The sequence below is a fragment of the Podarcis raffonei genome, chromosome 7, assembly GCF_027172205.1.
Source record: "Podarcis raffonei isolate rPodRaf1 chromosome 7, rPodRaf1.pri, whole genome shotgun sequence".
Classification (NCBI taxonomy): Eukaryota; Metazoa; Chordata; class Lepidosauria; order Squamata; family Lacertidae; genus Podarcis; species Podarcis raffonei.
Window position 1 is genome coordinate 48,934,006 of NC_070608.1, and position 25,648 is coordinate 48,959,653.

At 41.0% G+C, this 25,648-nt stretch overlaps 1 protein-coding gene across 1 annotated transcript in view; it reads left to right on the plus strand.

Moving 5' to 3' along the window:
- MTCL1 (microtubule crosslinking factor 1) overlaps positions 1–25,648 on the plus strand; it is a 92,833-nt gene that overhangs the window by 20,347 nt on the left and 46,838 nt on the right.

The window sequence follows — 25,648 nt, forward strand, 5'->3', positions numbered from 1 at the left end:
TCTAAATAACTATTATAATTACATTAAATTGTACAAAGGGATGATTGCATGACTGGATGAAAGAAAATGAAATCCAAGCACAGTTTCTTGTCATTACATAGTCTTGTATGGTGTAGCATACTTCTTCTTGTGCCAGCACAGATTGTTTTGGCAAATACAGTCTTGGGTTATTTTAAAACCAGATTGGCATGGGACATTTAGACACACTCAAAAACTAGCCGTGACTTATTTATTTTAATCTTTCAAACAATACTTATGAGAAGTAGCATGTTGCTGTTTTCTATTTTATAAATTGGGCAAAACATACTTAATTTCTTTGTGCATTAAAAAAAGGTGGGTTTTGCTGAAGCTCTTGATCAATAGACCTGAATATGCTTAGTTAGTTTATTTGAAAAAAATTCCTGCCTCTAAACTTTAACTTCCAGGGAGTGTACAACATAATTAAAATCTATATAATAAGCCGAATAAACAAACCAACAACAGGAGAGTCAGCAGTTAAAAACAGTCAACACAATAAAGTTTTTTAAAAGACATAAGAACAGCAGAACAAATATTTATAACACTTATAATTTTCTACAAACAGCCCTGAACTCAGCTGATATTCATTAAAAATGATTATGGACAGAGGGAGGTCCTTAATAATTTAGGCACCACAACTAAAAAGGCCCTGTATCCTGTCACCTCCTATGTCACATTCAAAGGTGGGGATATTCTTAACAAGGCATCTAATGAAGATCTTAATAAAGGACAGGTTCAGATGAAATCCATATTGATAGCTCAGTTGGCAGAGCATGAGACTCTTAATCTCAGGCTCATGGGTTCAAGCCCCACATTGGGCAAAAGATTCCTGCATTGCAGGGGGCTGGACTAGATGACCCTTGTGGTCTCTTCCAACTCTACAGTTCTATGATTCTATGTCTTTGTCAACTGTTTGCCTACTGTTCCATAGCAATATATTTATTATTAACCACACTTTGGGCAGCTTATATGACAGGAAAGAAAATATGACCAAAACAAGAAGAACTGTTGTATTCACTTAGAAATAAAATGTAAAATATTTTTTTACGTAAAAAGCAACATATGTGAGTCTGTAAAATGAAGCACTTATATAAAACCAGGGAATGGAGGAACTGAAATATAGAACTTACATGTTTGATTTCCAAAGGCATTTGTCAAAGAAGGTGAGTGACACAGTACAGAAACCAGTGTTATTCATACTTTATTTTAGTTGTTATATTGCCATGGCACATTTGTGCCTGCTGTGACACTGAAGGTTGTTCACAAAAGGTAAAAATATCTAGCACAAAAAATGCAACAATAAAAACAATAAGGAGCAAATGAAAACTAGGCATATAGATGGATGAAACTATAAAAGCTTGACTGTGCAGAACAATAACAGATAAGCAATCACATTTACATTATTACCTAGTAACTAATACAATCAAGAGAAAACTCAGGTGAAGATGAGAGCCTTCATCTGGCATCTAATAAAATAATAAAGTACGTGTTGGGCACATCTACCAAGGGAGGGAGTTTCACAGTTGGAGTCCAACTGCTGAGGTAGCCCTGATAGATCACTACTTATCCTCTGAAGGCGGGACAGGCTTCCCATAAAAGTAGGGACAGGCTTCCCATAATTAGCTCAGCTGCTGGGCTGGTTTGTTTGGGAAGAAATCAGTATTCCAAATACATTTACTCTGGACTGTTTGGGGCTTTAAATGTTAAAAAAAAAATAGTAAGTTGAATTATGTCCATGATTAAACTGGAAAACAGTGAAGCTTTCTTAATGCAATATGTTCATTGTGACATGACTGGCTGTACTTCTACTTAGTTTCCAGATGGTAGTCTTGGAGTTGGATCCAGAAAACTGTTCAAGCACAATCTGTCGGTTTCCGACAGCACAATGACTTATTGACATGGAGAGGTCTCTGTGGGGAGTGATGTGCAGTGAGCTGTAGAGCCGCTAGGTTTAGATACAGTAAACAAGGAATTTGTATCTTACGTTTCTTGAGAATTTTTATATACCACTTTATGGTCCTGAGAGGTTCTCCAGTTGGCTTACAAAATATTTTCATAATAAAAATCACTTTTAATTACATATGGCAGGCATGTCCAACCAGTAGATTGTGATCTACTAGTAGATCCCCGGCTGATCCTAGTAGATCACGGGACCTTTGTCAATTGTGGGATTAAATAAAGTTTAACAAATAAAAGCCGAAGAACTCTGGGCCATCCTGCCCCCCAAAAAGCTCAACAACTCTGGCCAATCCACCCACCCACCCACCCACCCCACGCACGCTCCTCCTCCCTCCAATGACAATCGGTAGACCACTGCCAGGATATTTTATACTGGGAGTAGATCGCAGTCTCGTGGGAGTTGGACGTGCCTGACATATGGTATCAGGAACAGAATTAACATTGTGAACCTATTGTGCAGAGTCATAGCTGTCAACTTACAGATTTGAAAATAAGGGACCAGCAGCCTTGAAAATAAGGGACCTGCAGCCTCACCTGTTCCAGGCACTCCAGTCTTCCTGTTCTCCTGCAGTCTGGTCAAACTCGTGCTGGTAGCTTCGAGAACACTGTCCAACCAATTTTGTAAGCAGAGGTTCAACTGAATAGAATCTGAATCACATGCACCACAAGGCCTATGCAGCCTCAACTTAAGATGGCTCCCCGGCCTGGCTTTGCACTGCAAAGTTTGCAACAAAATGGCATCCAGCATTCAAAACGTCCCTCAGCTTGCATTAACTAGCCACACACAAGGCATGCAAGCTCCACCCCCCCAGTCGTTCTTAGACTTCTTATTGGGTGAGCAACACAGCCAAGCAACACAGTTGGAGCCTCCCTCCTCCCTGGCCGGCAGGGATGGAGGGAGAGGAGCTGCTTCCTTTGAAATTTAAGGGACATCATTTAAGGGACATTTAATGGACACCCATCAATAAGGGACAGCAGTGGGACATGGCGCTGGAATAAGGGACTGTCCCTTCAAATAAGGGACACTTGACAGCTATGTGCGGAGTCTATTTAAGTGGCATTTCCAGCCCTCATTCTTGTTCTATAGTAATTAGCAATTCATTGTCACGTGCTGGAGCAGAAAGTGGCCACATGAATCTGTTCCTGTGCATGGTACTGTAAACTTGTGGATAAGAAAAATGACTGTACAGTGGTACCTCAGGTTAAGTACTTAATTCGTTCTGGAGGTCTGTTCTTAACCTGAAACTGTTCTTAACCTGAAGCACCACTTTAGCTAATGGGGCCTCCCGCGCCACCGGAGCACGATTTCTGTTCTCATCCTGAAGCAAATTTCTTAACCCGAGGTACTATTTCTGGGTTAGCGGAGTCTGTAACCTGAAGCGTATGTAACCTGAAGCGTATGTAACCCAAGGTACCACTGTACTTCTTCCCACCATTGGGTTGTTGTTGGAATTAGTGAGAGAGGGATTATAAAACTTTGACTAAATTTGTTCTTTCTTTCAAAGTCACATGTTCTGCAGAACATATAATGTAGAATGTGTGACTGCATACAAGAATGGCCTAGTTAACCCAGTGCCCAACACATCCACACTTGTAAGGGGAGAGCAGCAAATGAAGGTACAGTGGTGCCCCGCAAGACGAATGCCTCGCAAGACGGAAAACCCGCTAGACAAAAGGGTTTTCCGTTTGCGATGCGCTTTGCAAGACGAATTTCCCTATGGGCTTGCTTCGCAAGACGAAAACGTCTTGCGAGTCTCGCCATTTCCCCCCCGCTCCCCCCCCTTTTCTAAGCTGCTAAGCCACTAATAGCCTTTTAACAGCTTAGCCGCTAATCCTTTAATAGCCGCTAAGCCGCTAATAGCGCTAATCCTCTTAGCCGCTAATGGGGTTGCTTCGCAAGACGAAAAAACCGCTAGACGAAGAGAATCGCGGAACGGATTCTTTTCGTCTTGCGAGGCACCACTGTAGTCCTGAACCATCACTTGGCATTAGCCAACCTACTTCCCTCAGGTTTTAGAGAGGCTGGGCTTTTCACCCTCATTTTTGCAGCCAGTTCCTGACCTTTGGGCACAGATAATCTGAAAATCAGATAAACTGTTTCCGGATAATCAGGAACTCACTGTAATTGAAGGATGCTATTTCCCTCCAGGATTATTTCAGAGATGCAGAGCTGTGAAATAACCATGTTAGGCATGCAGGGATAAAAGCTAATATTTCGTAGCCTTAGAGGGATCAGAGAAAGATTCCTTTCAAGGACTATTCAGTAATGTTTTTATAATAATAATTAAGAAACCCTTCAACTTTTGCTGTATATAATATATGCAGAGGTGCTCTTGATAGATTTGCCCAAATACTTCTTTTATAATAAAAAGGTGATTCATTCCTCTCAAAGTTACTATGTCTTTAGTCACTGATACACAACAGTATTGTAATGAAAATCAATTATGTACATTTTTGATGAAAACAGTTTAGAAGTTTTTATGATTAAACAGTATACAAAGTTTATTAAATAAAGAAAAAATGCATACTTACAGCAATTCTGTGATAGGTAGGGTTGTGTCAACAAGAAGGGTTGTCCTTTTGCCTTCTGAAAAGGGAGGTGAGTTGTTTCCTTCCCCCCAAAAAAATTTTTGATTTGATTTTCATAACTTTACAAAGGAAGGAAAAGAAAATACAGTGTAACAACAAATAGCACACCACAGTTATCCCCCCTCCTTCTCCTGCAGTTTTACCAAGTGATTTGGAGATATTTACACTTGTTGGTTTTTGTTTTATTTGTTTGGTTCTGAACTACCCCTTCTTTCATTTGTGCCAGTGTAGATTTGGACCCTTCAATGTGCATCCTGCTAAAAGATATCAAGAAAGCTTGCACAGGATTCAACAATTCCTTTTCAGTATGCAGTGGAATTAGTTGACTGTGTAGTAAGGGAAGGAAGAAGGGCCCTTCCAAGGTTTATTCCACTAACACTACAAGGTGATCTGAGGTCTTCTCTATTTCCAGGCTTTCTAGCTTTTCTTGGGGCCTCTTTTTGGGTGTGCTCTGCACACAAGCTTCTCTGAATTCCATCTCTGAACTTTGTTTCAAACAGCTCTCCTCTTGGTGCATTTTTACACATGCAGATAATCTCAGTTTTGCAATACTGCTTCTGGCTATTTCTCAGTTGCTGCCTGCATGGTTGAATATTGTTGGCACATCAGGAGCTCACCAACAGATGAACGCATTCTATTCTGTGACCAGAAGGTTTATGAGATCACAAATTGGCAAGCAGGATGTCAAGTAACTGGCTGCTGATGAGAATTTGGTGATCAGAATTACTCGACATTTTGCAGTTCGTTCGTTTTTCTAAAAAAAATATTGTACAATATATACTACATGAGCCGCATTGTGCTCTTATAACAGGACTTTCCTCTCCTCTCCTCTCCGTGTGCTCCCAAAACCTGCTCCAGAGGGTCCATCAACCAGCATGGCCAGTGGTCAGGAATGGGATAATAATAATAAAATAATATAATTAATTAATTAATTATACCCCGCCCATCTGGCTGGGTTTCCCCAGTCACTCTGGGTAGCTTCCAATAAAATATTAAAATACAATAGTCCATCAAACATTAAAAGCTTCCCTAAACAGGGCTGCCTTCAGATGTCTTCTAAAAGTCTGGTAGTTGTTTTTCTTTTTGACATCTGGTGGGAGGGCGTTTCACAGGGCAGGTGCCACTACCAAGAAGGCCCTCTGCCTGGTTCCCTGTAACTTGGCTTCTCACAGCGAGGGAACCGCCAGAAGGCCCTTGGCACTGGACCTCAGTGTCGGGGCAGAATGATATATCCATTGTATAGTTTAGCTCCTCATCTATGCTCAGGGATTCTGGATTTGGATCTAGCAGTTGCAAGTTAAACCTGATAATGTTGGAGTCAGAATATTGTTGGCAATAATCCATTCTTCAAATACTGCTGGCCAGTGAAAAGTGGAAGTGGGCTATTCCTACTCAGCATTCCACAAAAGCACTGAAAAAATCTGGAGCTTGTTTCTGTTTCCTCAGTAAAGCTGCTATATTTTTTTGCAGCTGCCTAGGGTGTGTGTTGGTGTATTCTTTGTCTGGCCTGGAAACTTTGAGCCAGCAAAGAGAAAAAGGCAAACAGTGCAATGGCAGAGTTCAAGCTGCTTTGGAAAGGGTAGCCCTGTTGAAAGAGACAAAGTATGGGGAGGATTAGGAATTGGGTAGCAGCTGCAGAATGATTTGACATGAATGTTATAAAACAGTTTAGCAAGAAATGAATGAGATTGTGTAACTAGTAAGAAAGGAGGATTTATTTTATGTGCAACAGCCGTATTGAGCAGCTGATGATCCCACTTTTATGGGGGAGGGGATATGAAAGTGTAAGGGTCAGAAGGAGAGCGGCATAAAAATATATGTGGTTAGAAACTGTTGTAAATGCTTTTATGTATTATCAATTTAGAAGTGAAATATGATGAACACAAGCAGTGAAGTTTAATCTCAATTGAGCAGCTCCCCACTCTGCGCTTCACCTCACCATTAATGCACACACACGTTAAATAAATTTCCACCATGGAACTTTGTTGACTTTTTTCCTGGTCATATTAACCAAAAGAAAGAGGTGTGATCAGTCTTAAGGAAGCAGAGGCTACAGTAGAAACTCTTGTCTGCACCTCTTTCCAGCTGCAGCCTAAAGCCCTGCGTGAGGTTTTTCCTTTTAGAACAGCAGTGCTGCAGACAGAAGGAGTGTTGTTCCCATAGAACAAACCTCTTTACTAATCAGTTTAATGAAGATGGATGTTGCCTGTGTGCAACATGGTACCGCCACTTGTTGCTTTTGTAAGCTGTCATTCTAAACAAATACAGCAGCCCTGTCTTCTATATGACATGGCTCTTATCTTGCGACACAAACTTAGTTTTAATATTTTTCATAATATGTCTTTGAAAATTATTTCTGAGTGTTGAAGTATATATCACATTTTTATGTTGCTTTGCTACAGCTTGCCAGATTAAACGATCCCCCTTCCCCTCCATGCATGTTGTTCTAGGGTTCTCCTGAACCTCCCCTAAGGCAATTTGAGGGGCAGTGGGGGGAGAATGAGGAAGTCTCATTGCTCTAGCAGACGCCCTTACATGGGCTTCTGTTATTAGGACTAATTAGCTGAAACCAGCCTCAGGAACCTGAAGACCACATGGACATTTCAAATTGAAGATCCAAAGGGTTGTGCAGGGGAGACAGAGGACCCAGAGGCAACAGTTCAGGAATCTGCTTTACAATGTTTTTAGCAGAGCATTTTTTGTTAAAGGCTTGTTCTCACAGTTAGTGAACTTTAGCAAGTGAGGGGGCGATTGCTTTTATTTCACATTTCTATACAGTTGCATCCCTGAAGCATCTGGAAAAGATTTTTCATGGGAAAATGATTTTGATTTGAGTCAAAGGTGGTGAGAACTGCTACCTCTCCAATAATTTAAAAAATGTTTTTATCAACTGTATAAGCCTGATTCTGCTTTCTTGGCCATTTTTCAAATGCACCAGAATATTGTTTCCCTCTTCTTGTTACTTGAATGAAAAGCAGTAGGTCAGCACAAAGCCTTAAAAGTATGTACCAGCTATTACCTTCTTTTCTGTTACTGAAAGAATAACTTGAGGGGGAGAGTATATGTTTTTATAAACATAAAAGTGTGTCTGCTGGAGCCCTTTATTTGGGGGGGGGGGTAGGCACAGTTGGCAACAAATACTTGGCATTCTTAGCTGCCGGAGTCTCTTAAGCATTTTCTACTCCCACATGGAGTGGATGCCAGATTTATAAAGAAATGAATACTTTATAATGGAATGGATAAAGGTGCTCATATCAAACTTCTTAGGGGGTTTTCCATACCAGATGGTTGAAAGCAAATGCAAAGTCATTCTTTTAGCACCTATATTGATATTTGTTCTGGTACAAATCTAGAGTTCCCATGAGTGGAGTTCCACTCATAGAATGCTTCCACATGAGGAAAGGTTGGAGCCAAACTTCACTAAACCCTCTGTCATCCTGCAGCATCTTGAAAAGCTGTTCCATTATGGGACTCTCTAGAACGTTGTGGAAGGTGATATTGGGAGCAGGGCTACAGTAAATCAGTGGACATTGGCTGTCCCCCTCCCCCCCCCCCCACTTTTCCAGTAAGAGCCTGCCCTGAATATCCGTCCTTTCCACCAATGGAAAGAGTAGGGATGGTGGAGAAATTTGATTCAGTTGTCACTTAAAGGAATGGCATTCTCCTTTTTGTATCACATGTGAAACATGTAAGTCAGTCTTGGAAAACCATTCATGTATCTTGCTAGAATTGCTAAGAGTTTAAAGGCATAACGTCTGTGGTTCTAAACAGTGTAAGCCCGATAGATTTCCTTTTATTTTAATGAAATGTAAATTATGTGTCAATATTACATAATGAATGATAAACACGAAGCTTAATTCAATTAGATGTGTGCATAAAAAAGTCATTTTGTTACTCCATTCATTTTCATTAATTGCTTCATTGTTCACTTGTTAGACCTGCATTTGTACCATTTGTTATTGTCACTTCCATTCATTTTCATTTCCCTTTTAAATGAAGGAACCAGATGCTTTTTCTACTGGTTGTAACTTTGGTGCATGTCTGTAAGGTAGCCTTTAGTACAAAGGATTTGCATGGTAGATGAGCAAGCAAGGGACACGATTGAGAGGGGTGGCTGAGAGGACATTAACAGATGTCAGCCAAGCATAAAGGAACCCACAAAAGTTCTAATCTGCAGAGGGGGATGAGAACATCGCAGGCAACTGCCTGAAAGCAGAAAAATCTAGCAAGGCTGTTATTTTCTCTCTCCTCCTTTCCTCAAACATTTTTCTATTTTAGCTGTAACTCTATGTCTGCAGACTCAGGAGTACTTCTGCAATGAGAAGCCTGTAGTTCTGAATGTGGCTTGACCGTGTTCTCCATTTCCTGTCCATGTCTTATGTCTTGAAGATGTGAAGAGTTTTCTTGTGACTCTTTGTCACACTGCTAATAACAGTTCTAATAACATTATCTTGTCCTTATTCAGGAAACGAAGAAGGATGATTTTTGTTTACTTCCAATCTTCTGAGAAAATAGTCGCTTGTGCATGACTGCCATAACTTATCTGTAAACCCTTACATAGGAAATACACTTGGGTCTGTGTGTCATGGCTGATAAGAGCAAAGACCTCTTAGCAATATGTGGACTTACTGGAGGTTCCAGGAAGTATCCCTGGAAACTGCAAATTTACAAAAATCAGCAAAATTGGCACCGCCGACATGGCTTGCCATACGTCCGGATTCTGCTTATTTCCACCCAGACACTGCTTTCGATCACAGTATTCTGGGAAATTCCACATATGGCAACCCTAAACTAAGCACATGGTGTTCAAAAAGCAACCCAGAATTGAAAAAGTAAGGCAGTTTCTCAAAATAATAGCAGCTCTACTTTTCCTCCCTGCTTCCATTGGGTTGTAATTTCCACATTGCAAATGTTTTGGAAGTGATCTCAGCCCTTATGACTCAGACTTTAAAGTCAGTATCTAAGCGCTCAAGTTTAGGAGGGAGTTTGCCTACAGACAAACATTATCTCATTGTGCATATTGTAATATACTGACATCCTCATCTGAAAAATATGAGGTGTGGACTGGTTATCCAGTATGGTGTTTTTTTATATTCCTAAACTTCATGAAGTTCTCCCTGCTACTTACTGTTTAGTGTTGGGCGTTTTACATAGCACAGAAGTGAGGCAGTTGCTGCTGTTGAAAAGCCTTTCCAATAGAAGACTGACAAGACAAAGGTGAAGAGAGGTAGATAATAACTTGCAACACAGACGAAGCGGAGGTCAGGAAAGCCTCAGTAGAACAGCTGAGACATGTGGGCATTTATAAATTGAGGGGGGTGCTGGCATACCAGTTCCAAACAAAATGTGACAACCAGTGTTTCCCTGGATTGTATTGTGGATCAGCATGCCTTCTATTGGCTAGCGCAGGCTTCCTCAATCTCGGCCCTCCAGATGTTTTTGGCCTACAACGCCCATGATTCCTAGCTAGCAGGACCAGTGGTCAGGCATGATGGAAATTGTAGTCTAAAAACATCTGGAGGGCCGAGTTTGAGGGAGCCTGGGCTAGCATGTTAGATTTGGACATGATCCAGATTTAAATCTCCACTCAGTTATGAACTTCACCAGCTGCATTTCAGGGGTGTTTTGTTGCTAAACTACAGCTTTGAGGCCATTGGAAGGGAGCAGGTTAAGGCTTTAGATCTGAGGTAGAGCACATGCTTCACTTTGTGTGCAAAAGGCCCTGTCCAATCCCTGGAATCTCCAGGTAGGGCTGGGGAAGATTCCTGTATGAAACACTAGCGAGATACTGCCAGTCTGTGCTTGATACTGAGCTTGATAGAACAATGGTCTGACTTATTATAAGGCAGCTTCTTATATTCAGATATACCGTGGTTTGTTTTGCTCAGCCAAAAAGAAAAATCACCTTAAAAAGTTGTCTTCCTCCTCCTGAAAAAGTAGGTATATGTTTTAAATATAGACTCCTCGATATCACTTTAATTCAGCCTTCCTCAACAAGAACCTTGGAGATGCTTTGGACTAAAAATTCCATCAGCCTCAGTCAGCATTGCCAGTGGTCAGGGATGATGGCAGTTGTGGTCCAAAACATCTGGAGGTGGACCAGGTGGGGAAAGTGTCTTCTAATGAAGTTAGAACCAGTTTTTTTGTGGTATACGAAGGATTCATGGAGTTGTTCACTCCCTTTGAGGGTTATTCCATGCAGGTCACATGGTAATTTTTCTATACAGTGGTACCTCGGGTTAAGTACTTATTTCGTTCTGGAGGTCTGTTCTTAACCTGAAACTGTTCTTAACCTGAAGCACCACTTTAGCTAATGGGGCCTCCTGCTGCCGCTGCGCCGCCGGAGCACGATTTCCGTTCTTATCCCTAAGCAAAGTTCTTAACCTGAAGCACTATTTCTGGGTTAGCGGAGTCTGTAACCTGAAACATATGTAACCTAAAGCGTATGTAACCTGAGGTACCACTGTATGTTATATGCACATGTCAAAAAGCAATTCCAGCATTGGTTTCATGTAGCTTTCCAAGACATAATGCTTTGAACACTGTCAGTTATAATGCTTTTACAACTTTACCATCAGGGCTGAGGACCATTTTCAGACTGGCAAACAAATATCTTCATCTTCACAAGCTTCCATGAGCCACGTTTGACAGGTGGATAGGGTCACCCACCTGTCAGTCAGCTGACATCATAATGACATTGGTTGACAAGAGTGGCTTTGAAGTGCTTTTCTGAGGAAGTCAAATTAAAATATGAAAATACTGAAAAAATATTAATTTTAAAATATTGTGGTTAGCTTTTCTGGATAAAGTAAAAGTATCTAGCAAAAACCAGCCCAGGCAAATAGGTAAATTTATTTGAAGTATTAAAAAATTATGAAGAAAGACATAACACAAAAAGGAGGAAGTATAATGAGGCAGCTGGGTTACCAACCATTTGTGGCTTTGAGAGGAAATATTTTTTTCTAATCTTGGTGTTGCGTAGGAGAAATGTGATTTCTATTTACAAATTAGTGTACATAAAGATGTACTCATGCAGAGCCTCACACATTCATCATTGTTTGTAGGCTCAGCCTGCCTGTCCCATGTCACCCCTTAAAGCACTTAACCTGCAATAGGCTCACTGAAATAAAAGTTCCATGGCTTCCTTGGCAGTATTCCAAAGTTAATGACTTGAAAAGTGTCATCATGGGAAAGTTTGTAACCTTATGGCTTATTTTTCACTTTACAAAACCGTGGGAAATAACCTAAAAAAGACGTCTACAGACTCCATTCCTTTGAGTGGGGCCTGCTCAGAACTGTCATTAAAATGTCCTTGTGTTAATGCTCATTCTCATCAGATTTGGTGGGAGCTGCAGTTGTGGCCCCAGCATGGCCATGGCTGGACTGGCCTCCTTTCTTCAGCCTTTGGTGCAGTGGGAGGGTGCACATCTGTCTCCTCTTACCACACCAACAGCCAGAAGACTCACTTGCAGGGCTCACCAACCAATCACTGGTGAGCTGAAGTGTCTGGCTAGGGAGCTGTCAAGCAGTGAAAATCATATGCACTATCCCCCTAGAAGGTCAAAAACCATTTTGGGATTAAGGAAGGATATCCTTGGATATAGTTAGGAGATGGTTTGCTAAGATCCTTGCAATAATTTTGCCAGCCATAGCTAATAAAGAGACCTCTTGATAATTTCCGTAGTCCGTTCTGTCACCTTTTAAAAAAAATTTGATGATTTTGGCATCCTTGAAGTATGCTGGGATCTCCTCTCTCTCTCAATTTTTTTAAAATGAGCTTGTAAGTTCAATTCCGCCCTCTTTGAAGACTTCGGCAGGTAACCCATCAGGTCTGCTGGCTTTGTTGTCTTTCGTTTGGTTAATAGCTGTACACAACTCTCCTAGATGTGGAGATACTGCAAGCTTATCTCTAATTTGTTTTGTGGGATTTGTGACAGCAGCTATGGTGAAGCTGCGGTTAAGGAGATGCTGGTAATGTTCTTTCCAGCGCAATGCAATACAGTAGTTTCTTTATTTTTTAGAAGAAACTATACCATAGTTTACTGGCCCATAGAAGGTCTTTGTGGCTTTAAAGAAGCCCTGTGCATAATGAGTATTGGATAAGTGCTGGATCTCTTGAGCTTTTTTTTTTATCCACCAGGTGTTCTTTAGTTCTCTGGTTCTTCTTTGAACCTCCGCCTTAGCATTGACATTTTCTTATTGGCGCAGTTTCTATCTCTTTGCCAGATATGAAAGGCCTTCCTTTTCTTGTCAATAATGCATTCAATTTTACTGCCAACGTGTTTAAATTTTTTGAATTAAAAATTGAATTAATATTCAGTGGCTGCTAGCCATGATGGGTGTGTGTAGCCTCCAGATTCAGAGACTGTATACCTCCAAGTGCCAAATGCTGGGGGAACAACAGCAGGAAAGGCCTGTTTCCGTGTCCTGTTTGTGGGCGTCATGGAGGCATCCGGTTGACTACTGTGGGGATTGGGATGCTGTACTTTTGGTTCTTGCAGAAAGGAAGCACTGCTTGAACCACTTGTTCCTTACTCCAAACTACCATGGCATTCTATGTGGGGTGGAAAGGAAATGGTCTCTCCTACAGAGAACAACTGTAGCTTATTGTCAGCCCACAAGCAGGCCTAATTCTACATTTGCAGATTTGTGTATGTGGGCAATGTGCCATCCTTTTGACATTTTTAAAAAATGAGCAGGGTCCATTTTCTGTTACTGATCTCAAACAGGAGACGTCTTGTTGCAGACATGATAAAACTGATGGGTCAATAGAAGCACTATTTCAGAGGTCATTATGTATACACATAATAAATATAGTGTGATCCCTGTTTTCTGTGTATGACAGTACATACATGGAATTGTATGTCAAAACTGTTATTTTTCTCTCTGCTTTTAGCACGCACATTAAGAATGTGATAAGGGAACCTATTCCTCAATAATTGCTTTCTCCTCAGGAAGCATATTCTTAAGACACTGTTTTCTGCTTTAGGCAAATGAAATTGAGTTTGAGATACAAAATCCATGAATTCAATTAACACACAATGTTGCAGTTCCTGTCACAAACGATTTCCTTTTTTTTAGCATACTGTAATTATAAAAAGTGGAAATTGACACATTCTTTCAATGATTTAGGCTACAATCCTGTACTCAGTTACCTCAGTATGAGCTTCACAGAATAAGACATTTACAGAACTGCAGTATTCTTTTTTTAATATATATACATAAAATTCTATTAAGATTACAGATGAGTTCCTCAAAATGTGAGCTTATCTTCTTTTGGGTTATTCTGTCAAGTGCCTCTGTGTAAAAATGTTGACTTGTGTCACACAATCAGACACAAAATCCTAGAACTTTACAATATGAAGACATCACTTAACAATATATTGCAGATGTAATGATAGTTGAGAAAATTGGTTCTCTCTTTTCTATAAGTGTCGCCAAGCTTCACAAATCCTTGGCTCAAAACTCATGATGCTAAAGTATTGAAAAGCATCTGTGAAACCAACCACTTTCTATGCCATTTGGCGGCCTTTTATCATATACACAAATGAAACAGGACTGAAAGACAAGCGTTCACTGGTGAATCAGCAAAGATGGGTATCGTGATGCCACACTGTACAGGTGGTGTCTCCCCTTCACATTAACACCCCAGCACAGTCAGCTCGGTATTTACAGTCTTTATTACATATGTACGGGCAGGGGTACCTTTACCTTTACCTTTATTACATATGTACAAGAAACAGGTACAGTTCAAGATCACGCATCCGATCCCCTTTGAGTCAGATTTGGGGAGTGGCTTCCTTCGATTCCCACGCATCCCTGAGCCCTTCCTCCTCCTGGCTAATCTCCGCCCTCTCTTCTGCTTCCTCTGTCTCTGGGCGGTTGAAGGGCTCCACAGCATCCCTGCTCCGCCTCTTCTATCACTTGCTCCTCCAAATTCTCCCTGACACACACAGAAGACTTTTTTTTTAAACTAGTTGCTGTTTTCATTATATATTGTATTGTATTATATTAATTACTGTATTGCTGTATGGACATTCTGGTCTTGTTTAGATGGCAATACGTTAAAGGCAAGTAGAACTATATTAATATTTATTAACCTGTTATAAGGTGGGGAGGGAGGTATGCCTTATGGCATGTTTGCTTCAAATTCTATATTTGCTTTTTGGCTTCATAAAAATAAAAACCCTTTAAAATGAATACTGATGAGGTGAGCAACACTCCCCACAAGTCCTCCTAAAAAACCAACAACCCTCCAATCATACATCCAGCTGTGTGTGTCTATCTGCACTGACTCTACGCTCAAATATTCAGGAGTTTTTTAGTCTTAGAACCAGCATGGCACCCTGTTTATTAACTGGCACATATTTTTCCTGTAATAGTTTCATTTTTTAATTTTCCCATTTTCGCTCTTCTAAACAAGGTATCTGTGAAAAACTGCAACAATTTTTAGACATTGTTTTTATAAATCCACACACTGCCACCACTTGTATTTTGATGTTGTGTGAGAATGCAGCCAGTTAAACAACAGGGTGTAGGCTTGAAGTAGAAAATGTTTCTGAACAGAAGACAGAAAGATGGTGGTTAGATCAAGCCTGCAGAAATTATGTCCTGCCAAACTGAATACAAGCGTGCTAGGGAGCTTTGAAAAATAATCCTATTTCACTGAAAACAAAAGTGTCAAGAAAATGTACTGTTGGAGAGGCATGGTATGACGTAACCTGCCAACACATGGTGTAAATTAAACAAAAGCATCAGGAATAAAAGCATCAGGGCCTAGAATTTCCCCTAAACTACTTTTTTCCCCCACAGGTCACAACTTACCCACAACTAATTTCCACATTATATTTGTGCTTTCACACGGCTTAAAAGCCACTTATGGAACTAGAGTGGAATGACGTGCAACTTTAGTGCACATTTCCATGAGCAAATCCCCCCCAAATCCATTTGCAAATGTGGAAATGAGTGCTAAACCTGTACAGTGATACCTCAGGTTACAAACACCTTGGATTACAAATGCTTCGGGTTACAAACACCACTAACCCAGAAGTAGTACCTCGGGTTACAAACTTTGCCCCAGGATGAGAACAGAAATCGTGAGCCAGCAGCAACAGGAGGCCCCATTAGCAAAAGCATGCCTCAGGTTAAGAACGGTTTCAGGTTAAGAACAGACCTCCAGAACGAATTAAGTTCATAACCCGAGGTACCATTGTACTCTGTTCCACTATAGTTTCACTGTACGGTATTGCACTGTCATTCAGGGAATGGCTTTCACATCAATACAATGCTAAAATTAACAGGGAAACATGAAAATGGAATACACTGCTGTGTGCCTGTAGCCCTAGTCTCAGCATCAGTGGCGTAGAGTGGGTTGTCAGCACCCGGGGCAAGGCAAGTAATTTGCGCCCCCTCCAGGTAGGGGCAGAGAGCTGTGAGTGTGTGCGCGCCCCCCCCCAGATGTTGCGCCCGGTGCGGCTGGCCCCCCCCGCACCCCCCACGCTATGCCACTGCTCAGCATCAACCCTAATCTTAGCATGTAGATAAGAGTTTGGGGGCCTGACCACAGCCCTGGAGCTCAGCAATCAGAAGCTTTTAGGTAGAACCAGAAGACACAATCCAGCTCATTCCATAGACCATCTCATTTTATTTGGTATTATTGTGTGAAATGGACCAAGGAACAGAGGCTATATAACTGTGATGGGTGCAATGTCTAGAAAAATCCAAGACCTGCGCTACAGTGCCACAAACAAAAATAGACTTTATCACTAGTTTGATTCTATCTTCCTTATCTTCTAGAATCCATTCTCTTAATAGGATTGAACTGCCAAGTCCCAACAGAGATTATTATCTCTAGAGCAATGACCTAGTGCAGTTAAGAGTTGCTGCATGATAATATTTTGTCACGTTTGGAAAAGATAGTTGCCCTTTCTTATCATTTTGTTGTATTATACTTATATCTAGCCTGGAGGTTTATTCCATTTGAAACTATTTATCAGGAATTGAATTGCATTAAGCTTCTTCAGTAGTTATTATTGCTAGTTATTAAAAAAAGAAAAGAAATATACATTTAGACAAGCGGCTTACTTTTACTGCAGCAACTTTTACCAATCCATGATATCTCTAATTTGCATCATTTGTCCAATTTTTGTTTCATTATAATTATCAATGAATCAATATAATCCTCCAACAAAGTCTTTAACATTAGATAATTTGCATATAGATTAATTTATGTTCTTTAACTCAAGCCTGTGCTTCCTTAGGTGGTAAGTCTTGCTTTTAATTTCTTATTTTTTAAAAGTAGTCACTTTCCTCAGATCATCTTCATGAAATGCCCATTTAGCACAAAGTCTAATCTGCCCCAAATTTTTTCATCTGAAATAACTACTATCTCTAGTTCCACATTGAGTTGAATCCATCTGATATTCTTCCACTGCTGTAGCCATCCATAAGCAGAACAGGTACCGAGATGCTCTTTAGTGTTCCCCCTTCAGCTCCACTCTTCCTACTTTGTTCTTAAAGGTCCCTCCACTAAGGAGGGAATGTGTGGGATATTCTGGAAGGAAAAATCACCATGGAGTCCTGTTCCATTGGATTGATAGAAGGCTCTGGTGAATCAGAGTCTTCTGTCAGTGAAGGCACACTAATTGAATACAACCCAGTCATAACTGCAGAAAGTAACACCTGCAGCAATGCATTATGGGCATGCATGGGGAATCTCACATTCCCAGAATGCTGAACTAGATGGACCTTCCATTCAATAAAATATCAGTCATTCACTCAAGTGGAAAAACACAAAGAGCAGCTCACAAGGATACTTGTTGAGTGGGAGCCAAACCTCTTCTAGTATTTGATGCTGGCAACACATTCTAGGAATGGGGAAGGCTCAGCCCTCAAATTGTTACTTTCACAGATATAAACAAATGTTGATTTCTCTGATCAAACCATTAGAGTAACAATTTTGGCCATGGTGAAATATTCTCTCTGTTACTGGGCAGTCCAGCATCAATATAAGATGGAGGACACTGATTTGCCAGTAGTGCATGTGAAAAGGATCCAGGGGTATTAGTAGACCGCAAGCTTAATATGAGTCAACAGGGTGATGCAGCAGCAAAAACCCTCAATGCTATTATAGACTGCAGCAACAGAAGTATAGTGTCCCAATCAAGGGAAGTCAAAGTCCTGCTCTATTCTGCCATAGTCAGACCACACCTGGAGTACTGTGTCCAGTTCTGGGCACCACAATTTAGGAGAGATATTGACAAGTTGGAATGTATGCAGATTAGGGTGACCAAGATGATAAAGGGTTTGGAAACCAAGTATGATGAATGGTTGGGGGAACTGGGTATGTTTATCCTGGGTAAGAGGAGACTGAGAGGAGATATGATAGCCATTTTCAAATCTCTAAAGGGCTGTGACATGGAAGATGGAGGAAACTTGTTTTCTCCTGTTCTGGAGGTTAGACCTGAACCAATGGATTCAAGTTACAAGAAAGAGGATTCTGACAAACATCAGAAAGAACTTTCTAACAGAGCTGTTCAACAGTGGAACAGACTCCAGTGAGAGGTTGTAGAGTCTCCTTCCTTGGAGGTTTTTAATCAGACGATAGATGGCCATCTGTCATGTATTATCTAGTTGAGTGCCATGCGTTGCAGGGGGTTGGACTACAATTCCGTGATTCTACTTTTAAGGGCCTCGTGGTGTCCTCAGAAAATTTTGAAATGCTATATTGACTATTATCTGTTGCCTGTCCTACACACTCGCCTCATTGTAGGTGTAAATTGCAGGTGTTAAATGTAGTAGTAAATAAGATTAGTAAGGTTTCCAGGTGTTCTAGCAATAGATCCCTTTTGAAAACAAGAAGTCCACTTTCTTCCACCCTCTGCTCATGATGTTATGGTGAACCTTCAGAGTGGCATTTTCTTGAGTGCAAGGAATTGTCTAGTTTGCTTAGTAGCCAATATATGAGTGTACAAGCATCCTTGTATCCACAAGCATCCTTTTGAACCTGAGTGACCTAACTGAACTGAGTGTACTAACTGAAATCTTACTGGTGTCTTTCATAGTGGTTTTTTATTTCCTATCTTTCATAGAAATGTCATTCTTAATAGTCCAAGAAATGCACAGGCATTATTTGCAGTCACAGTACTTAATGGTTCGTAGTAATTGTGGTTGACTAAGGTTCCATTTAATACCCCCCCCCCAGCTTTTAAGAATATAAATATTGAATTTCAGTTGGTGAGGTCATCTGCTATACCGTCATCATATCTTAATCCATTTCTGTTTTTACAATCCCATCAGTACATTTTTATTTCTCTCTCCAGTATCACTAATGAAAATATGGCATTAAATAGGATCCAAGGTTGTTCCTTAAGGAACTTGTTCCATTTACTTCTTTCCAACATCTTGAGATAATATATTAATATATTGTGGCTTTTTACATAGTAGTTCTATATAGTCAAAAAGGGGGGGGACCAAAGTCATTATGAGCTATTAACTATTAGATTCAATATTAAAAACCACATCTTATGTTGTCAAATATGGATTTATGTAATTACAGGAAATGAAGTAGCAGCCTCAATGCTAACTGAATAATTTTCAGGCAGCTGCAATTATAGCTGTGCTATCTACAATATATTACATAGAACATTTAATCTTCAGGTCACTTTGCATTCATTTGCTATTCACCCATGTCCTTTAAGTATTAGATAGAAAGTCTTTTGTGATGTCCATTTTATAGGTCAAGCCAAGATTATGTGCTTTCATCAGTGCCGTACAGGAGATCATTAGCTTATTTCAGATACTGTACTGTAGTTGTTTTCAGGTAGGGCGTTTGTGAATAATATCGGAGGCTCAATAAGGGGAGTGAATACACATGTGTGTACAGTATAACAAAAATGGCAACCAAGGAAGAAGATTTGAGCTCTCTCTTACCACTATTATACTGATCATTTGTAGGTGCTGGAGTCTTAATATGTTAGTTGCCAGCTCTCTGGCTGATAAATTTGTTACTATGAATGTGTCCAGAGGCTGAATAATGTTAACATGACAGCTGGGGATGCAGGACAATTGACTGGGACCAAACATCAGCAGTAGCAGGTGCAGGGTTTATTCTAAGCTTTTTCTCCCCAACTGCTCAAGCCCCCAAACTTTTAGTAAGCCAAAGAAAGAGAAAGGAAAGAAAAGGAGGGGAGGGGAGGAAAAAAAATAGATAAAGAGGGAAACAAGAGGCCAGGAAGGTTAGGAAAATAAGACAAAGAACAAGAAAAATGGAGGTGCCTTGGGAAAAACAGGGGAATAAGAGAACGCTTTCCCCATATTATCTGGGGATGAGATTATCTGCCTTTCCTAATTTGAAGTTTGGGTACTGAGACTCCCATCTGATTATAACAACTAATTATAATTGTAGTGATTGGTATTTGCTCTATGTGGAAAAAATTGTTATTGTCCCTGAAAAATATATCGTTTCTGTTTACTGTTATGGTACACTAGGGGTTAATGAAAGCTCTTCACAAAATGGATGCTCAAAAACTGCATATTTTAGTTTGTATATTATTCACCATTTTACCTGGAGTAATGCAAAGAAATAGAGGAAAACAACAGAATGGGAAAAACCAGAGATCTGTTCAAGAAAATTGGAGATAAGAAAGGAACATTTTGTACAAAGATTACCATAATAAAGGACAAAAGTGGAAAGGACCTAACAGAAGCAGAAGACATCAAGAAGAGGTGGCAAGAATACACAGAGGAATTATACCAGAAATATATGGAGGTCTCATACACCCCAGGTAGTGTGGTTGCTGACCTTGAGCCAGACATCCTGGAGAGTGAAGTCAAATGGGCCTTAGAAAGCACTGCAAATAACAAGGCCAGTGGAAGTGATGATATTCCAGCTGAACTATTTAAAATTTTAAAAGATGATGCTGTTAAGGTGCTATACTCAATATGCCAGTAAGTTTGGAAAACTCAGCAGTGGCCAGAGGATTGGAGAAGATCAGACTACATCCCAATCCCAAAGAAGGGCAGTGCCAAAGAATGCTCCAGCTACCGTACAGTTACGCTCATTTCACATGCTAGCAAGGTTATGCTTAAAATTCTACAAGGCAGGCTTAAGCAGTATGTAGACCGAGAACTCCCAGAAGGGCAAGCTGGATTTAGAAGGGGCAGAGGAACCAGAGACCAAATTGCAAACATGCGCTGGATTATGGAGAAAGCTGGAGAGTTCCAGAAAAACATCTACTTCTGCTTCATTGACTGCGCAAAAGCATTTGACTGTGTCAACCACAGCAAACTATGGCAAGTTCTTAAAAAAAGGGAGTGCCTGATCACCTCATCTGTCTCCTGAGAAATCTCTATGCAGGACAAAAAGCTACAGTTAGAACTGGATATGGAATAACTGATTGGTTCAAAATTGGGAAAGGGGTATGATAAGGCTGTCTATTGTCTCCCTGATTATTTAACTTATATGCAGAATTCATCATGCGAAAGGCTGGGCTGGATGAATCCCTAGCCGGAATTAAGATCTCCGGAAGAAATATCAACAACCTCAGATATGGCAGAAAGTGAGGAGGAATTAAAGAACCTTTTAATGAGGGTGAAAGAGGAGAGCGCAAAATATGGTCGGAAGCTCAACATCAAAAAAAACTAAGATCATGACCACTGGTCCCATCACCTCCTGGCAAATAGAAGGTGAAGAAATGGAGGCAGTGAGAGATTTTACTTTATTGGGCTCCATGATCACTGCAGATGGTGACAGCAGTCACGAAATTAAAAGACGCCTGCTTCCTGGGATAAAAGCAATGACAAACCTAGACACCATCTTAAAAAGCAGAGACATCACCTTGCTGACAAATGTCTGTATAGTTAAAGCTATGGTTTTCCCAGTAGTGATGTATGGAAGTGAGAGCTGGAACATAAAGAAGGCTGATCGCCGAAGAATTGATGCTTTTGAATTATGGTGCTGGAGGAGACTCTTGAGAGTCCCATGGACTGCAAGAAGATCAAACCTCTCCATTCTTAAGGAAATCAGCCCTGAGTGCTCACTGGAAGGAAAGATCGTGAAGCTAAGGCTCCAATACTTTGGCCACCTCATGAGAAGAGAAGATTCCCTGGAAAAGACCCTGATGTTGGGAAAGATTGAGGGCACAAGGAGAAGGGGGTGACAGAGGACGAGATGGTTGGACAGTGTTCTTGAAGCTATCAGCATGAGTTTGACCAAACTGTGGGAGGCAGTGGAAGACAGGAGTGGCTGGTGTGCTCTGGTCCATGGGGTCATGAAGAGTAGGACACAACTAAACGACTAAACAACAACAACAGGGTTCAGGGTACGAAAAATAATGACCTTCTTCCAGTTTGTCTGGAGACCTTGTGCCTATTGACCTAATTCAGTATGTAAATGCTTCCAAGCCTGAGGGTAAACCTCCTATGTGGCTATGAGTGCCACACTGGCGACCCCCGTCCTAATGTATGAATACTTTGGTTTGCAGTTTTTATTTTCTTTATTAGGGATTTGGCTGCAAGGCACCTGGAACTGCATTTTCTGGCTTGTGTACAGTAACTTTGCTGAACATGCAATGTGTTTGAGGCTGCTCAGCAGTTTTAGAACTCTTTTCATCGTAAATATACAGAAGTAAGGAACTGTAGAGCAAACCCAGCATGGCATATCTCTTTTCTTTATGAGTTAGTGGCTGCTGCATTAAATCATATTGAGCTTCCATCAATTTTCTGGTGCCACGAACTTTTTGGGAAACAGAGGTTGTCCTAACTGGGATAGATGCAATGTGTAGGTTCTTTGTATCATAGCAATAAGACTAGGAAATGTCAATTGTTGAGTTTTTTTAAAAAAAATGACAAAGAAAACCAAATACCCTTTTTTGGAGGGGGCACCCATCTGTCTTGAGAAACAATAGGGTGCACCTCTGGGGGTGAAGTCAAACCCCTTCATTAGAAGCACCAGAGTGACCTCTTTGGGGAACAAGCCTGAGCGGTGTGTGTGGAGGGCCTAGGCAATACCCCCCTCTCAGTCTTGCTGATGTGGTCCAAAGGAAAGCAGAGCAATACATTTGGCTGCAGGAGTTGCTGGAAGGAGGCATACAAGGCACCATCCAACCGTCTCAGGAACTCCACTCTGGATTTCTGTAGGGTTTACTCCTTAGCCTTTTCTTCTCCTTAACATATCTCTCAAGGCACCAGTGATTTAGGATCAGAGTTTTCCTTCTCCTAGATAGACTACCTTCCCAGCCTGACAAGCCCCATCTGCCCCTCACTTCCCTCTACAGCACGTGCAGAAACCACCTTCTTGTCTGTAGGACCCGCTATTGGCCTCACTGGGCTCAATCCACCAGAGTCTGTCTTTGCATGCAGGGAATGTCCCTAACTCACTGAGAGCTTGAGACCCATTGGCTACCCTCACCTGGTTTAGCCAGCCAGTTGAAGCTGTTCCTGGGTGTGGCCACAGTTGCAGACTGACAACTTCTAGGAACCACAGGGGAGAGCCAAGTGCAGGGCAGGGACCAAAAGTGGACAAACTATCCCAGAAGGAGCATGACATGTCCCCCACCAGAGGTACTACCCATCCCCTAACACCCCATACACCCCAAGTACAGACCATAAAGAAATAATGCTTCAAGCCTGAAAGTTGCCAGAAATACTAGCAATATCAGCATGTGCTATAAGAATAAGAACCCAGGTAGCAGAATGTACTCACATTTTTAACCTGCAGCAACTTTTCATTAATTTCATAACAGTACAAAATTATAAATAAATTTACTGCAGATAAACGTACTGCAGTAAAACTGAGTACACAAAACTGCACATGTGCAGGCAAAATATATTTCCAGAAAAGAGTTGACTGATCCCTGCACCCCCCCTTTTGAAATGTAGAAATAATCAACAGTTCACAAAACAATTGGCTTTCAATAGAAAGAATTACCTAGCACAGCACAAAAGAAATATAATGACAAATGCATTCCAGTTTATTGTTTCAGTACAGTTTAAAGAAAATGCTGCATGGTGATTTGTTGCCTTGCTGGGCAGTGTATTGTTTTCTGATAAGTAGTGTGTCATGAATAGTGATTTATATTCAGCATTAACTTCTCCCCATTGCTTACAAAAGAAAGGTACAGAAATTTTAGTGGTATTATTTATGTTCTGGGGTTGCTTAGCACCCCTTTAAGATGTTTGTTATGTAGCCTCCTCCACCAGAGGTACAGAGGGTGGCAACATGAGAACAGACCTTTTCTGTGGTGGCTCCCTGCTTGTGGAATGCTAAGGGACATATCTTTAGGCACCAAGCAAAAATATTGTCCTTCTCCAAGACACATATTTTTAAAAAGCTTCTCAAGTAGCTGCCTGCCGACTGCTCCATGTAGCTGGCAGGCAGCAAAACAAAACAAACAGAGCAACAAATCCAAGAACTAGAAAATAAGATAGAAGCAGGAAAGGTGCACTAAAAGGAAGGTAGAAACAGCTCTTTAGGATGCCAGGGATTCTTGTAGCCAGGGTCCAACAACTTATGTCTCAATCACCCATTTAGTTCACCCATTTAGTTCACCCATGTTAATGGCTCATGGAAGGTTAAAGCATAAGAGAATGTGGAGCAGAGGCATTTGTGATGCAAATGACCATTCTTGTCAACACAAGTTTTGCATTTGCATTACAAAGCAATTGAAGCAAGAGCCGGTTGTCTCTCTGCACTTTCTCTGGACACAAGCTCCGGAGTGGAGGAAGCAGCAGCAAGATCTGTAACTGGGGTTTCCTCCCTCATTACTTAGTGCAGACTAGACATAGCATGTGATCACTTCTGATTGTTGTTCTTTTTAACCAAAAGCAGCTTGGGGAGGCTGTGAGTTTAAGTGGAAGGTGTGTGTGTGTGTGTGTGTGTGTGTGTGTGTGTGTGTGTGTATATATATACACACACACTAAATGTTTTGTCATCTTGAATTTCAGACAGTCTATTCCAGCCTTGCCTGGAGGTGCTGGGGAGTGAACCAGGGCCTTTTTTGCATGCAAAGAATGCACTCTCTGACACTAAGCTTTTCCCACCCCCTGAGCCTGTCCTTCTTTTGTTAGAATTTCCATGGACAATCTATGTGTTTTAAATTTACACAAGAGTGTTCCTGTTTAAGAACGTAAGAGCCTTTCTAGGTCAAGACCAAGGGCCACCAAGTCTAGGGTTCTTTGCAAGTATCCCCAAAACCAGCACGCACTTCGTCTGCTGGAAATTGATCAAACGTCTGTCAGTGGATCACCGTCCACCTTCTGTCAATTTCTGTGACAAGTGGAAGTAAAGCATTGGCATTATGGCTAGTAGCTGTTAACCCTATTTTAAAGCCATCCACATTGGATGTCATCACTGCCTCCTGGGATAGTGAGTTCTATAGTTTAACTCTGCACTGTGTGAAGAAGTGTTTTCTTTTATCTGTCCTGAACCTTCCAACTTTAAGCTTATTTAAATGTCTGTGTGTTCTAGTGCTCTGAGAGAGGTAGAAAACCTTTTGTGTCTATCCCCATGCATAAGTTTGTACTATTTTATCATGTCGCTTCTTAGTCACCTCTTCTCTAAACCGAAAGTCCCAAATTCTGCAACCTTTCTTCACTCCACCCCCTTGTTCATTTTCGTTGCACTTTTCTGAACTTTTCCTAACTCTACAATATCCCTTTTCGGGTGAGGTAACCAGCACTGTGCACAATATTCCAAATGTGGTTGCGCCAAATATTTGGATACCAGCATTATGATATTGACAAATGTACACTGTCCTCTGGGGTTGACTTATTGGGGTTACCATATTTTTTCGCTCCATAAGACGCACCTGACCATAAGACGCACCTAGTTTTTAGAGGAGGAAAGGGGGATACCCCCATTTTTGGGGGGATCAGCTCACAGTTGTGCAGCTCCTTTTGCAAAGGGGAAAAGCCCATTTTTTTTGAGGATCAGCTTAAAGTTGTTGAGTTTACTTTGCAAAGGGAAAAAAATCCTGTTTTTTTATGGGGTTCAACTCACAGTTCTGCAGCTTCTTTAGGAAAGGAAAGGGAGCCGTTTCTACAGTTTCCAGACAGATAATCTAATCAGCCAGTCACATGTCGC